This window comes from Bicyclus anynana, chromosome 18 (assembly GCF_947172395.1).
Source record: "Bicyclus anynana chromosome 18, ilBicAnyn1.1, whole genome shotgun sequence".
Lineage (NCBI taxonomy): Eukaryota > Metazoa > Arthropoda > Insecta > Lepidoptera > Nymphalidae > Bicyclus > Bicyclus anynana.
The window spans coordinates 2,385,799-2,403,003 of NC_069100.1; the positions used below are offsets into that span (position 1 = coordinate 2,385,799).

At 34.3% G+C, this 17,205-nt stretch overlaps 1 protein-coding gene across 3 annotated transcripts in view; it reads right to left on the minus strand.

Annotated features, from left to right (window-relative positions):
* The window catches only part of LOC112058090 (serine/threonine-protein kinase MARK2), a 219,049-nt gene that overhangs the window by 170,653 nt on the left and 31,191 nt on the right, over positions 1-17,205 (minus strand). For 2 of the 3 annotated variants that reach the window (XM_052886764.1, XM_052886763.1), the window contains exon 1: positions 5,418-5,767. The exons of the other annotated variant lie outside the window; for it this stretch is intronic. The gene's annotated coding sequence lies outside the window, so the exon portion shown is untranslated. Of the gene's footprint in view, positions 1-5,417; positions 5,768-17,205 lie in introns of those variants that run through there. 3 annotated transcript variants of the gene reach the window in all.

Here is a 17,205-nt window from a genome sequence, read left to right on the forward strand (position 1 = left end):
ATATTTTCTTAATTGGTCCAGGTCTGGCTGGTGGGAGGCTTCCGCCGTGGCTAGTTACCACCCTACCGGCAAAGACGTACCGCCAAGCGATTTAGCGTTCCGGTACGATGCCGTGTAGAAACCGAAAGTGGTGTGGATTTTCATCCTCCTCCTAACAAGTTAGCCCGTTTCCATCTTAGATTGCATCATCACTTACCATCAAAAAAAAAAAAAACCTTATGGTGTATTGGAGCAAATTAAGTTAATATTTAAATAAGTATTAGGGTAAACTAAAATACGCAATATATTTTACATATTAAATTAATAACACATTTTCGGAACAATATTTTTATAAGAACACGAACCAGAAAAGTAATATGCCGCCGGCATTTCGTGTATGTGCCGAATATTATACATTCCCTCTTATTATAGAAAAATCTCATTAATTTATTTCTTCAACGGATATATCGCCTTTCATCTTCACACAAGAAGAATTAATAATAATATAATGTAATTAAAATTGTAAAGAAAAATAATTTTAAGAGAGCAACTGTTATGTTTTTAACAGACTTCCAAAATGGAGAAGGTTATACGTTCGGCTGTATGTATGTTTTTTTAATTCCTACTCTTTTCAGTAAAATCAGCTTTCCAAAATTTCTTAGCTAGTCTCTATAAGTCAAAATTGTCATTCATTCATAAGTAAGCTTGTAAAGTAATCTAAAGTTATTTGAAACAAACGAATTTGAATTAGATGAGCCAGCCCTACACGCTGTTATTATAAAGACGTCCAAGATAAATCTGTAACACTATACCCACATGTTTACATTCGAACGGCGTGTATAAGATAATTTGCGTTCGCCTTGAGAGTTAAATAATAATCATAGTAATGAGTTCTTATTTTATTAACAGTTTTTGCGTAACAGCGACAATTCGGTCAAGCGCAATGAGTTTTAGTTATTTATTGCTTCATATCGAATTAGGAACTGGCTCGTTGTATTGGTAGATTGGGATTATAAATTCTGTTTAATTATGAAATGGTAAACGGTGGATTTAATTAATCAAAACGTTTTCGTGGGACTCGTTTTTGCCAGCCCTATCAACTGATGCACTACTTGGAGTATCTTACTCCAAGTAGCTCTAGAATGCTATAATAATGGTTTTTTTTTTTTCTGATCTGAATAAAAATATTTTCTTTACGTACTTTACATACTTTCTTTAAAATAAGCAATGGTTTTCTTCTTAATACCAGTTGGACCACATAATTGTTGTTTCTCTCTCTCTCTACATATTATTATAAAGACGTAAGATAATGTTGAGTCGAAGAAGTTTCCCTGTATGTACGAGTAAATGTGCATTTTTTAAATAACATTAGTTATAAATGGCCTAGTAAACATGTCTTTTATTAATTCTTTAAAAGTTAGCTGTTGACTACAATCGCACCTGATGGTAAGTGATGATGCTATCTAAGATGTAAACGGGCTAACTTGTTAGAAGGAGGATGAACATTCACGGAACGCTAAAACACTTGGCGGTGGGGTTGTAACTAGCCACGGCCGAACCAATTAAAAAAATCTCAATCGGTCCAGCTGGGGATCGAACCCAGGACGCCATGGAGGCCGTCAAAATAATACTCCACTTGCACTTATACTAAGCAATAGTTGCAAAGTAAAATTATAGCTTTGTGCCAGAGTAACGGAAATCCAAGATCTTCTAGTAATCAAGAATCTTCTTCTTTCTTATCCACACTTGGTAGTAATGGTCATATTGCCAGCCATTGTAGTCTACTGAGGTTTTATAAATACAACTATGTACGAAGATTTTAAATTGTCGGTATTCAAGATGGCGGTGGAGTGATGCGCTTTATCGTACGCCGTATGGAATACGTAACTAAGTACCAAACGCCGATCATCCGCGTTTGGTGGCACGCCATAACTGATGCTCTATACCAGGGTTTCTCAAACTTTCGGCTCCACGAACCCCTGTTAAAATTTCCAAGTGACAGCGAACCCCTAACTAACTAATGGACACCCCCCCCCCCCCTCCCCAAAGAAAAAAATTAATTTGAAAATAAGGTTTTTATTTGAATTAAAGTTAACACATTAAGTACCAAAAGAGATGTCTTTGTAATATTAATGTGTGCAAATGGATTCAATGTTACGAGTAATTTTGGAGATATAATTCTGACTCTGTATCAGTCGCGAAATCTTGTCGCGTACCCCCTGCCGTCGAATGGCGAACACCTAGAGGTTCGCATACCCCACTTTGAGAAACCCTGCTCTATACGATACGCGAATAACTATGATGCCAGTTATGATGTTAATATTATTAGCGTCGACGTTCCACGTTCGCCATCGATCAACGAACTTTTAATTCGTTTTTATTCACAAAACGTTGTTAAAAATAATGAAATTAAAACATGAAAGGCCAGTTTCGCCTACCTCTGATAAGTGTCTCATAGCTTACTCACAAGTTTTGTCTTTGACTGGTATTTAAAATAAAGTAAAAAAGTAACAAAACTCACGGTTAGATCGGGTTCCCACTACGACGGACCGGGTGATTTGCCGGGTTGGTAAAACTTTCGGAAGGGCTAGTGGCTGTACATTTTATATGAAGCTAGTCACATTATCCCAACTCTGGCAACAATACCGAGCCTGGCGTTTTTGCCGGACCCGCACAGGTCCATATTCAACAGTGGTGAGTACTTGACTATACGATTTCCTTGTAGGACCTGGTGTTATGCGAACATCTCTGGTTCACTACCTGGTTTCCGGCAAATCTACCGGTCCAGCGTAGTGGGAACCAGGCCTTTTCTGACTACCCAACATTTATTAGAAGGTGGTAAAGTAAAACCGACCGTTGTTCGGTCGACCGACCGAGTCAGTCAGTCTAGAGAGAACCAAACATTCCTGATTTTGATTAAGCAGATTTATTTCTACTGTTTAAATTATATGTATACGAAAGGGAGTAAGGATGAATGCTTAATTAGAATTATTTACCTACATAAAGAGATAGACGAAAATAGTGATAATCTCGAAAAGCACTTAGTATTCCATAGCAGTGGTGTGTCAAGGCTCGGGCTTTTGAGAGTTGACCTTTAGCATAGCATTGGGTAGGTGCTAAATAAAGGTCTTTTTAAACGCCGTGAATGGGTTTTGCTTAAAAAATGGACGCCGACCCTGATAGAAACATGGAAACTCTTTTAGCGGGCAGCCTCTGCATCAGTAATGACTATGAGACCTTTACACATGGGCGACCACACAATAATGGCAGACTACATAATAATAGACATCAAAAATAAAAATGTTTAGGTGAGTGATTAAGCCCTCATTCGCACTAGCGCTTTTTTAACGGACGTTAAGCGTTCAAATACATAAAATGCATTCCTAACATGTTCAAACGACAGCGTTTATAACATTTTTTCCTAACATTGCAACAGTATTGCATTTTCAATTTTGGGCGTTGGAAATAGACTTTCATTTAACTTTATACTGCATTTGAACACTTTTTTAACGTCCGCAAAAAAATCTGTCGTGCCTTTGTTTCCTACATTGCTTCGTATCACGATACCATTGGGTTCGAGTCCTGGAACGGACTAGGAAATACTTACTACTATACTAATACTACTTATTAGATAGGAGGTTAAATCATTGACTAAACCTTTCAACTCACACTGGAGCAACGTGATGGGTCTAATATACCCTCTCCTATTGAAAGGGCCGTTAATAGGCTGATTGTGATAGTGATGAGTTATGCGATACATAATCTTCAAGTGACACTGGCGCATTAAAACTGAGCTAAAGACACTAATTCATTGTTATATTTTGTCTTTTTCGCTTTATTTATCCATATCCAACTCTTTATTTTATTTCCGTACCTACCTAAGTCATTTAATTTCGGAATTAACAATCGCACAAAAGTAAAGTACTTTTGTCCATCGTTGTTTATGCTCAAAACACACGTATAAGTAGAATATTATGATTTTGTACATAATATGATTTGCATCTCCAAATCTACGTGTACGTACGTGTAGTAACCGGAGAAGCCTGACCGTTCTTAGAAATCAAATCAGATATAAACAAATGATTTCTTATAAACGGTGACTAAATCGCGAGACCGTAATAAATTAAGAAAACAGTAACGAGTATTGTTTCATTATGAAACACAACTATAGAAATTATCAATACTACAAATTACGATTTTTTATTCATTAAGTTGTATATAATAACTCGGAAATTTACTTTATATTGCTTAACAATATAAAGTGTATACCAACACAATCATATAATTACCTAGGACACAGATAGGCCAGTCAAATTTTGAGAAGGAGGTGATATTATGTACGACAGTTGCATGTGCCAATCTAAAGGAACATCCAATCTGTTCTGATTAGAGTATTAAATGATTTCGCGGAACCCTGGCGTCTTTTCTACGGAACCCGTAGGTTCCGTGGAAATCATTTTAGGAATCGCCGTTCTAAAAGATATGATATTAAAACCATTATTTAATTGTACTAATGCAATATTCACAGATGGAAACAAAGTTAGCGCGAGTATTAAATGTATGAAAGAACCAAGAAGTTTCCAAACTCAAATTGTCCCCTTTTGTTTTCCATTTCCCTCGGGACCGGGAAAAGTTAAATGGCGACGATTAAAAATGTATTATACCAAGAAACAAAAGTTTCCATTATTTGAAGGGAATAAAATTCAATATTATGTTTTCTCTGGTATAACACTTCGTTTGTAATATTAATCTTTAATTTAAACTAATATTAAGGTACATGTATCCACTGGATTCTGGGTCTACTTTCTGTCATAGGCTATATTTTATCCTCGTATTCTCACGGGAACGAGAATTGCGCGGGTAAAACCGCGGGCGTCGGCTAGTATTTAAATAAGTCTTTTGAAAACTTCATGAATCATTCATAGATATTTATACTCGTAATAATTTCATTGTTGTGTTAGATGATAGTCAAACTTCTAGTCATCTTAAAAGCCTACAAAATGCCATATCATTGCTTGTACATATTATCTTACGAGATACATAGCTACATTTCTTCATTTATATTATTGAATATTTAATTAAGTGGACAAAAGAAACATAAATAACACGGAAATTGCTAAATTTAACTAGGTAATATAAATATAATACAAAAACGGGTTTGAAAAACTCGTAATAAAAGGCGAAAGTATATACGTAGGTACCGACAAATCAAAATATTCAATCAATTATTTATAGAATTCGTAGCAATTATGCGTTCTTTATCAAAGTCGGCGGTTGTGAATGGTGCGTATTCGACAATAAAACATAATTCATGTACGAATAAATTATAATGAAATTATCATCATCGGCAATAAACAATCCTACACGCAAGGCGATAAACCAGAACCGGTCAGAATTACTCAACGAGAAAAACAAGAAAACAAAAACGCAATACCAACCGCAGGTGAAACACAAAACACAAATTCACTGATATGAAAAAAAAAATATTCCGTAAATTCGTCACAGCACACCCTCAAAAGCAGTCTCACGAAAGACTGTAAGAGGAACAACACTGGATGAAAATATAAAATATATAAACACTGCAATCGAATCCAACGAAAAAAATCGAATCGCACTGATCACTTGAATTTTAATTATTCGTGGAACACAACACACGATTCTTTCTAATGTAAACAAATCGCGCGTTCCGATGAGCAAGAATCCGTTGAAGAACACGTGTTCGATATTTGAATTTGCATTTGCAAGAATCGTTCGACAGGATCGAGCGTGCAGCGCGTCGACGCCACGAAATGCGACTGCCGTAATGCCGTTCCGAGTTCCGACGCGCGCTCGTTCAAGCGTAGTACACCCAAATCCCAACATCAGAGAATCAGATAGATGCCACGCCCCGAATGTTTTGATTCTTTTGCAAGGAATTCCTTGTTCCGATTCGATTTGCTGACTCCGCTAAATAGATAATTGGTTTAGGGTTAACTCCGTTTCGTCTGCCTGCTGTTTCGGTGTGATGTTAATTTGTTGGATCCGACTTTGTATTTCACCTTCCATATTTCCGGAATGGAAATCGCTTATAGGATTAACAACAAATAACAGGAAACATTATCATATACAAATGTTGTTAACAAATTGTAAATGTTATGCAAACGTACTTCCTAACACATCATTTATAATTAAAAAATATATTAAGTGTTTTGTGTTCCAATTCTATTTTTAATTGAAACATACTCTTAACATCGAATAAATAGAAACACTACATCACATCAATCTTTAACAAAGCAATAACCAACGCCGATGTTCCGAAAATTGATAAAATACCGTGAATAGATGAAATGTGTCTCTGCGACAGTCAAAAATAAGTACAGTAGTTTTACAGCAATTTTCGCAGATAATAAAACAACAGTCACAGACAATGAAATGAATATGTTTTAAAAATACGAATATCAAGTATCTCTCTTAAAACAAATATCTAACAAAGATTTGGAATAACTTTGCATAAATTGATAACGTATTCTGAAAGTAGAAATTGAAATTCTAATAATATTTCTTTGTAATAAATTACAATGAATTAAATTTAGACTGAAACAGAAAATACATATACACGTTTGTAATCTCAACGAAATGCAGATAAAACTTAACGATTCTCCCCCGAGTTTATATAAACAAAGCAACAAATGAAAAGAGGAAACATTAACAAAAACTAACATTTAGTTACATAACAACACTTTACGAACGAACGCTACGCAAATAGACGAAATAAACAAATCAGAAGCGGCGGCAAATCACCCGAGTGAATACCACATAATCCTCAATCTAAACAAGACAACGTATGCCGCGTTAACGCGAACGACAAATCAGATATCTTTCGTTAAAGCATGGTGTCTTATTGGTCCCCCAGAAAAAAAGTTATGAACACATTATAGCTTACAAATCAGAACACAATCGATAATCATAAATATATAATTTAAGAAAAAATGTCTTTAAGCGAGATGAAAAGGAAGTTTGCCTGTGTATTTTGGTAAAAGAATATTCTCAAGTTCCAAATAATTTACAATACGAACGACTTAAATTTAGAACTGAAAATTTAATTTGAATAATCTGGATTCAGTTAAAGCAGAAATAAATGAAGCTAATTGGATGAAAATAATACATTCAAACGGCAAATCCTTAAATCTTCATTAATAGTAATGGTCGCAATTGACATTCATTCAAACGTTCATTTGTATGCAATCGGGGATTACGGTGGGTGGGCGGTGCGCAGGGCCATTTGCCAATAATGTCCGTAACTGTAAATGCCTTAAGTAACGATTGTAATATGGCTTCCTCAGGATACTTTTATATATCAAATACAAACTCAAAATTTACATGAATATATAAATCAGTTAGAATTAACTGACGACATAATTTTATTTAAACGCGCGTTGGTGACCGTAAAATTGCCAACCAAAAGTGCACAGTCTGAAACTAATTCTAAATGTATTAGAACAATTTTAAATCAATGATTTGCTATTCTTAGTACTTATAAATTCAAGTTTTGGTGAGCGCTCTTCCTTGAGACAAGACACCTATGCACGTGATTTGAAAGTGCATGCGCCAACACATTTCTCATAAACAAATAGAACATACCGGTTCGATCTGAGAGATCTCACTGACAATAAATGAGAAACTTTGTAAAATTAAGTAAATCCAATACAAAATTAACTCTTCCTAACACAAAGCAGACGCTCGCAAAATAAATCAACGAAAAGAGAAAAAAGCTCCTCTGCAATAAACAGCGCGCGGGCTAACTTTTTCTCTTTCCGTTTCGTTGCAAAAAAAGAATGCAAAAAACAGATACCTAAGCCTCATAAATAATGACGGGAGTAGTGTTGCCAGGTTTAGTGCGCCCAATTTCGGAACGGAAAATTAAAATAATAGGAATATTAGTAAGGAAAAAACGTAGGTACATACATTATGTACAAAAAAATTGATTTTGCTGAATCATCATAAATCTTTATCTTTATCTAATGGTCAGTCTTTGGTAACAGTTTTCAGATATACTTCAAAAAAAGTATAGAATAAGGAGATCAGAAAAAAGGATGTTTAAATCATACTCGTATTTCGATTGGAAAATACTTCCAGCATACTAACGCATGCTGCACCGCTAAGTTTAGCTTTGCTGTGTCCAAGGGCATCTATTCTAGATCAAGAAAAATTACGGCTAGTCGAAATGCATATCGAAATATATGGCAACACTAATCGGGAGTTGCCGCGCAGCCGGACTATATATTATGAGAGAATTGAAATTTCCTCCTCTCAAACCTAACGTACGTACGTACGTACGATTAAAAACACTCCGCGGCCCGGGGTTTGTTAGTTAGTTCCAAAATAAGTAATAAAGAATTAACTTTGGGAAGGTGGATTGAAATTCGACATAGGTACATTTGAACATCACCCTTTGAATTATTCTCCTACTAAAGCATAAGCTTAGTTTTTGAAGTGAATAACTTCGGGAGGGTTCGTAACGTTACGCGTTACGACGCCACTCTGTCTGGCTTCGGTTTCCCATTCTCTCGCGCATACGGCAGCAGGTTTAAGTTATTATCGTTCCGAAACGCACACGTTTTTTTTTTGTTGATAGAGAAAATATAAGCAAAGTTTCCAAATTTTAATTAATAGATCGTAAATAAAAAATAACATTAAATAAAAAAATTGTCTCAGTTGGAGAAATTAGAAATATTGAAGAAACGCAGTAAGAACCTCTTGGAACTAACTAACCTCCAGGTGGGCACTCGGTAAGCACTTGACGACGAGGAAAAGGCGCAAAAAATATACAGTACTATGAGACTCAGAAAATAACAAAGCTTTGGCTAGATTAGGTTTTTTATATTCTTTTGTATTTACAAAGGAAGACTGAAAAGTAAAATGAATATCGATGCAGAGAATCGATGACTCGATGAAGCTATTTTAGAAGTAAATATCCATGAAGAGAACTAGAGCGAAAAAGGAATACCACTTATAAAATTTCTGCAGCCAAGCAGCTTAACTGTAGTTTGTAGCGTATGATTGCTATTAAATTACTGCCTATAAAGCTTAACGTATTTATGTTATCGCTATAATTGTGGGCAAATATTTGTGCGGTTCATCTGGTGTCAAGTCATTTTTTACTTGCATTTGCAAGTGCCATGCCTGAGGGACTGCTTATGCGTTGCCAGCTTTTGAACATTTTCCTTCAATATATTGAAAGTATAGGAAAATGTCGTAGCAGGAATAATTTACATGTGCGTGGAAGGAACCATCTGGTAAATCTAGTTGTTGTTAACAATCCAGATGGTGAGGATAGAATTGGTTTATCTGTATTCTGTACCAACACAGGACAGCACTTTGTAATTTGTATGGCTTATTTTAAGAAATTAAATATTACGTGTCTCAAACGGTGAAGGAAAAACATCGTGAGGAAACCTACACACCTGAGACTTATTAATTCTCTACGTGCGTGAAGTCTGCCAATCCACTTTGGGCCAGCGTGGTGGACTATTAGCTTAACACCTCTCATTCTGAGAAGAGACTCATGCTCAACAGTGACCCGTTTAAGTTGTTAATGATGATTCCTAACAAGGTGATACTGCTTTTACACGATGGTATTCTACTTAGATCTAAAACAAATCATCTAATTGTTGTGTCAAAGATATAAACCCAAATAACGTTGTGATCAGTATTCAGTTCACTTCCAATGAATGAAGCACCAAAAGTACTACAATACGACACTGATGTAAAATAGCATTTAAAATCTACCTCCAAATTTAAAAATGGTTAAACTAATTAATAATACGTACCCTATTATTTTTGGCGTAGGTGGTCTAGGTACGTCATTAGCTGAAAAACAGCAACGGGAACATACAAAAGTCTTTTGTATTATCTTGCTATTGTTAATATTATACCATTGTCTATGTGAACGTTTTTGTTTTTTCAAAATGTTCCGCAGTAAAAAGGGAAAAAAATGCAAATGAAAAAAGCAATTTCCCGCCATTTTACGATTGGCTCCTATTGTGGTTTTTTAATAGCAACAGTTGAGATTAGAAAACATTTAAATTAGAGTGGGTGAATCTCAGTCTAGGCAGATTGTTTAGAGTAGAGAGTGTAAAAAAGAAAAAGGAATCTTAGTATATACATGCGAAAGGTCATTCATCACGAAATCTCGAAAACAGCGTTTTACGCAATGACCTGGAAAAGGAGGAGTTGCCTACTTTCATTTTCCAGTTTAATAAAACATTATGCGTCAAAAATCCGAATTAGTATTTTCAGGTGACTATAAATAGAAATGAATATGAATGTAGGTAATGGTAGATAATGATAGTAATACATATCTAAAAGATATCGATTGGAGTGATAAGATACAACATATTACAGTGCTACAGTATCTGATGTCACCGGGTCAGCATCACAACGCAGTGGAGAATTAATCACGCTCCAAACCTTTAACGCGAGATTAAAAACTGCTTTTAATTACATTAATGTGCACTCGTATTAATTTACTTAAAAGTATTAAATGCTTTCACATTTCATAATCTTCAACCCTTTGTGAGGCTGTAAGAAGTAATCTCTGAATCTAGTCAATTGATTTAATACAGCATTAAGCAACGTTTGTTGTGAGTGGCTAAATTTTATCTCTATATTCCAGGAATGAGAGCTATGCGGGTAAATGTGTAGAAGTTGATTATGAAATATGATTGTCAATTCTCTTTTATAAGAGAGATAATGTCATATGACTATCATAAACGACAAATAAAAGCTACAAAAATAAATTTAAAAGAAGAACTCCTTTCTCATATACGCGTTGGAAGTTTTTAAAGTTACAGTAAGTAGATGATCCAGATTGGAATTGATCTGTGGGTTCTATAAAGTGGCTACTAAAAAACCTCACCTCTAGGATCGGGGCGTCGAACCGTGCTATTGGCGAGGGTACACTAATTGAACTGGGTATCCCTAATACGATATTTTGACTCTCGAAAACGTATTTCGACTAACGTATCGTACTTCTCTCATCAATTAATAATTATAAGTGGTTCATCGTCAGAGCTTACTATCAATCACGATTACATCCAAGCGCTGGTCTATAAAAGGTAAAAATGTTTTTTAGTGTTAATTGAGACAAAAAATGTTCGCCGTGGTGGATTATTCTAACACTTTTCTTAGGTAAGGTAAATAAATGGGCGTCTAGCACATAGAAAGCTTCGCCAATCTACCGACCCTGTTGTAATGGTGTTTCAAATAGATTTTAGGAATTTATAGATTCTCCATTTTGTCAATATTTTAAAAGCTATTTTTAATACTTTCTCGCCGTAACTACTAAATCATCATGAAATATTTGGATACACGTACAGGTATAGAAAATATAATGATATGTAAACCATCGTATCTGTACTGTGGAAACTCGTGCTAGGTGTTCTAGGTTCGATTCACGGCTCAGGCAAACCCACTACCGCATCCTTTGTGTTAGCATTCAATATCGATCTCCAGTACCTACCGTTATGTTATGCTGATTCATTAATGGAATGATTCATGGATTCATGCCACAAAAGATGATATTCATTGATTTATATCAAACGAAGGGGTAAAAGGAAACTTTTTTGATTAATCGAAATTGAATAGAATTATGTAATTTTATTACATAAACGTAAGGAATATAAAGAAGAAACAAACAGACTTGGACTGCTAATTAACAGTAATTAGCCTCTGGTTGATTGACACAGAGCTACCCTAGTAAAACGTGTTACTTGTATGACCTGCGATGTGCTTCTCTAGTGGTGCTTTATAGGCGATTGCTTTCCACTTACTCAGGTAGTCCATCTCGCTTATCTGTCAATTATTACTACAAATATAGACTATAAAGGGGTCGAAATACAAGTTTTTCTTTTCTATTAACTCTATCAATGACGTCTTCTTATAATCTACTCCTATTAACTCATATATTCTGTCACACACGCCAACCGTACTCTCCGTTCCACTACAACGTTAAATCTACTTTTGATCTTTCATACACACGCAATCTTTGTTCTCTCAGCATTTGTCCTTCAAATAAACCATCATAATTAACTTTATGCGAATAAATTTCATCGCATATATTCATATCTGCACGTTTAATAGAACTCTCTAAGTGAATGTCGTTTAATCTCGCAGAGCCTCCACATTACACCATATCCCGGGTATCACATATAAGATTTATGTTGTCACATTACTAATCCTTGTTTACGAGACGCATACTTCACTGACCGTTTGGCGAATCACGGTGCTTTTATTATGGACTAAGCCTGAGTTTGTGGGCCTGTGATGCTCAGACTTTCGCCATTTTATAAAAGCCGAAAGGCAACTATGTAGATTCGTGACTTTGAGATGTTGGACAGAACTGGTCAAGTATAAAACGTATTTTTCAATACATATATTTTAAAGGATATCATATATACAGGATATCTCCTAGATAACGTTAATAGGCAACACTATTATACTAAATCTGCATATTATTCTTCGTCATCAACCCATATTTGGCTCACTGCTGAGCTCGAGTCTCCTCTCAGAATGAGAGGGGTTTTAATTGAAATTCGAAAACGGTTCATTTTTATTTGGGCCGCTTTCGTATTATAACTTTCAATAACAAAATTATTTTTGCAACTTTATTTCGCATTTTCCTACATTTCCACGTAACTAATTAGGAATAAAGGTTGAATAAACTGTGTGATATCATCTCAAATGCATCATCACTTAACAGCGAGTGAGATAGCAGTGAAGCAATTGATGAATAATAAAAAAAGACACAAGAATACCGTAAAAACAAAAAAAGACTATCACAAAAAGAGATCTCTAGGCTGTCTCATTAAAAGAACTAATTTGTTTATTTAAACTTAAGTTTTTATACATGAAAGAATGTTATTTCATATTTCAAAATTATCGTATGCCTGAGATTTTTTTATACGTAAACACGTAAATGAAAAAGAAATACTAAATAGCATTGTAAGTAAAATTACTTTTGATAATAATCACTTTGTAGTAGTGTTGGACTGGTTGGTTTGTAATTAATTACTGTAATTATAAACGTTGACATTATAAACGGAAATTATAGGTAGTTTTAATTTAATTTATAAGTTAATGTTAGAAAAATGTCACGATACATCGTAATTGAGTCGTAAAAATAAATCAACTTATAAAATATTATAACCTTTGAAAGCACTAAAGTATAGAAACTGAGTGATTATATTTTTGAGAGAGTGAGAGCTTAACCTCATCATGCTGCTCTAATGTGTGGTGGTGGATATAAACAAATCTTAATCCTCAAAGCAATGAAAACTATATCCTTAGATGTTGTTGTCAAAAGCCTTTCTTCAAGTATACTAACACTTGAGGTGAAGAACTTCGATTTGGCGCCTCTAACAGATGAAAACGAAGAAAATGTATCAATTCAGCTAATAATACAAATAAAAGCTGAACCAATTGCTTCCAAGCGTTTCCTTAAAAGACAAAAATGCTTGAAGAAATACCTCAAGAAGAAGTCACACGGGAAATAGAAGAAATCAAATGTAAATAACAATGATTCTTTTTTTAAGAGCAACTGCTTACTCTGCCGGCTTTACTGAGAAGAACCTAAATCTTTCTAAAGACAACGAAAAAGAAGACATATTATATCAATTCAGCAAACACTATGCAAATACAAACACGCCGTCCATCTCGATTTCACCGAGAATAGCGTCCGATCCATACATCCTCAATCGACCACGGTTAGTGGATAATTGGGACTGTCCGGCGCTCGGCCTTGACAGTCCTGTACGATGTACCACCCGTACTTTTGAAACACGCTCATACGGGTACGATGCTGGTGGAAATTTTGACTCTTAAACTGTCATGGAGTTAAATTATACTTAACATAAAATAGCAGAAAGGATTATAGTTATTATTGATAGTTATGTTAAAAAACAATAATTTATTTATTATCGTTAATGATAAACTAAACGATGAAAAATAAACTTGAAATTTATTTTTCACTAGCAGATGCCTCGCGGTTTTAACCGCGTAGTTTCCATTCCCGCGGGAATACGGTAGAATAGAGCCTATGGCACTCACAAATGATTGTACAATCACAATCAAAGTGTTATACATTGGAAGAATTTGGCGGTTCTAAATACCGAGAACAAATCAACGGTAATTATTATAGGAATGTTAAATGAAATTATTTCAATTAATCTACATAATATTATTGTATACTTAATAGAGTATGCGGTACTATATTTAATACAATGATATTTAACAGAATACTAACATTGACTATTAATCATTTTGTTTTAATAAATTTCGTATTATTATCAATACAATATCAAGATTGGACATAAAGTAAAAATGAAACACACTAAATAGACTACGCCATTTAAATAAAGCACAGCAAAATTTCAAATAATAAATCTGATACGTCAGAACACTTGAAGCCAGTCAACTGGCTTTGCATTAAATAACTAATACGAAATAGATAAAATCATTAACGTACAACTATCTAGGAATTGCATCTAAATAACCGGCCAACGGACAGAAGGAAACCAGACGTTTCGCAACTTTCTGCAGCGTACCTATTGAAATTCCGACCGCAAACCTGTGGATTCAAATAAGAATTTGTCTGTGGTGCGGAATACGGACACAGACAACCATTCATATGTGCGGAACGTGATCCAAATAAAGCTCGTTTTAAAATACGAGTACTCTTAAAATATTCATAATAGATGTAGTTTTATTTATAAACTGACGAACGCACGCGACTTCGTACGCGTGAATTTTCAGAAATCTTGCGGAGAGTAATGATTTTTCCGGAATGAGAAGTAGCCTATATAGGTAGATAGATATCAAGAACTTCCTCTTTCTTCAAGTGGAAGTTCCATTATAAACGGTTCCACAGACTAGCACGGACAAATAGACAGACAGACAGAAAAAGAAAATTAAATAGGTTGTTTTTGTTTTAGTACCATTTATGTAATATAAAATTTAATAAGATCAAATTAGGAAAACTTATAAAAGAGAAGATGGTGTAATGTTTTATAACATCGGAAAAAAATACATAAATACTCCAAATAAGACAAAGACAACGAAAATGTTATTTCGTAAAATAGACAACTTCAAAGTTTCGAACTAACGCTCCGCCAAACTGTGCGCATTGAAATTCCGAACATAAACCGCTGTTTTAATAAGAATTCGTCTGGACACAACTACATACAGAAATGTATGAATTACATACAGAACGTGATACATGTAAAGTGTAAAATTCATTTTTAAAACATGAATTCCTTTGAACACAAAATCCGTTCATGCTACGAATAGATGGTATTTCCCCGAGACGGCTAATTTGGTAGTCTATACAAAACAAAACTACTATTTTCTCGTAATATAGTAAAGTGCTTTGTTTCGCGTATTCAAATAGTTGAGAACTTTTTGAGTGCAGTTCTCAGGATGTCAAAATGTTTGACGTAGCCGTATAATGTACAATTACAAATTGTGTTTGCAGTTTGCACATTGAACAGACTCAGATTAATTGGTCACATTAGGAAATTAAAGAACTTTTCAATATTTTCAATTTATATAGTTTTTGAAGTTATATGAAGAGAAAATCAGTACAAGTGAATGAGAATAACAAAAAATTGATAAACTATCAAAATTACTATTTAAGACAGCTTTATGTAGGTAAATAGACGCTGCATAAGAAGTTTATATTCTTTGAACTAAGGACGCGCAAGATATAAGTAGTGTGGAGCTTCAGAAATTTCACCCAGCTGAAAACGGAAAATTCAACCTCAGGATTTCGTGATCAACTCAAAAATGAGAAAGAATCAATGATAAAAGGGGAGAAATCAATAGAAGATGTTAAGTAAAGAATATAGAAGATGTTGTTCAAATGAATAAATCCAATGTTCTTTGGTTAGAAACCTAACCACAGGACAATAACAACGATTCCTAGTGAAAAAAAAATCAAACAAACTAAAAGCGGACCTCGATTATTTCAATATCCGATAAGACAGGGAAAATTACCAACTATCACAGAGTAAACAGCTACAGCAAATATCAAATACGAGAAGTTTGTAAGCGACACATAGGCGTGTAACAGTGTCAGTCACGTCACAATCATCGCCCATGGACACATCTTGATAAAAGATATATACGATAGCGCATATCCTCTTGCATTACGTAGAACATGCACGAGTAATAACTATATTGTGTAAGGAATGGAAATTACAGACACTGATGATGTTTTCGTTTTACACGAAACAAACTAAGCAGACAAGTGTTAACCGGAGAAATAAAATCATTGCAATTTATGTTCACTGCTCATAATTCGGTTAAATAAAATTCAACTGTCTGTAAAGGGTGTGGCAAATATATATATTTTTAATGTTGTCGCGAAAATGAATCATTTATATTGGCTAAGGGTAAAGTTACCCTGCTTTGTAATTACACATTTAATAAATGTTGTTTAAGACATAAGTATCTGGAATATGTACTGCCAGAGACAAATATTGAGGAAACATCGTGATATTTAAATTACCAAATTACAACTAAAACTGTAAAATAATGATAATTATCTGAATTAGTTAGATTAGACGGAGATAAGAAAACGTCGCCAAAATTTTCAAATTTAGTTTAAAACTTCCTATTTTAGAAAAACGAGTTTTTTAAATTACTTCATTGTAATAATAGTCTTGAAAATATACGTTGATTTGTATATTTTTGTGTCTCTCATTTTTCGATAACAATGGCAATAGATGTATGAGCAAATGTTACATGATCAGAAAAATTTAGGATCTTACTAATTTCTCAAATAATTTCATTACCAATACCATCTTAACCTGCAATTTCTAAAGAGGCACAATTATCATAAGTAGGGAAGCCAAACATTTAAATATTAACATAAGCGGATTATTGCTCAATAGGCCTTGCGACTTCTCTTTTTACTTTTTACTTTTTCTTTTATTTTTATACATTAAGCTAAACATAAAACTTGTTATTTTTACATGGTTTATGTGATTTATCTCAACCGTACTACCCGGTAAAAAAAAATTTAACGTTGCGTTTGACTAGGGTACTACGGGGTATATTTTCAACGAGCAGCATAGGCTATATTTTATTCCCGTATTGCCACGGGAACGGGAATTACGCCGGTGAAACTGCGGGCATCTGCTACTAGCAAAATAAATATGTAATGTGTAATACTGCAAAATTAAGTCCTAC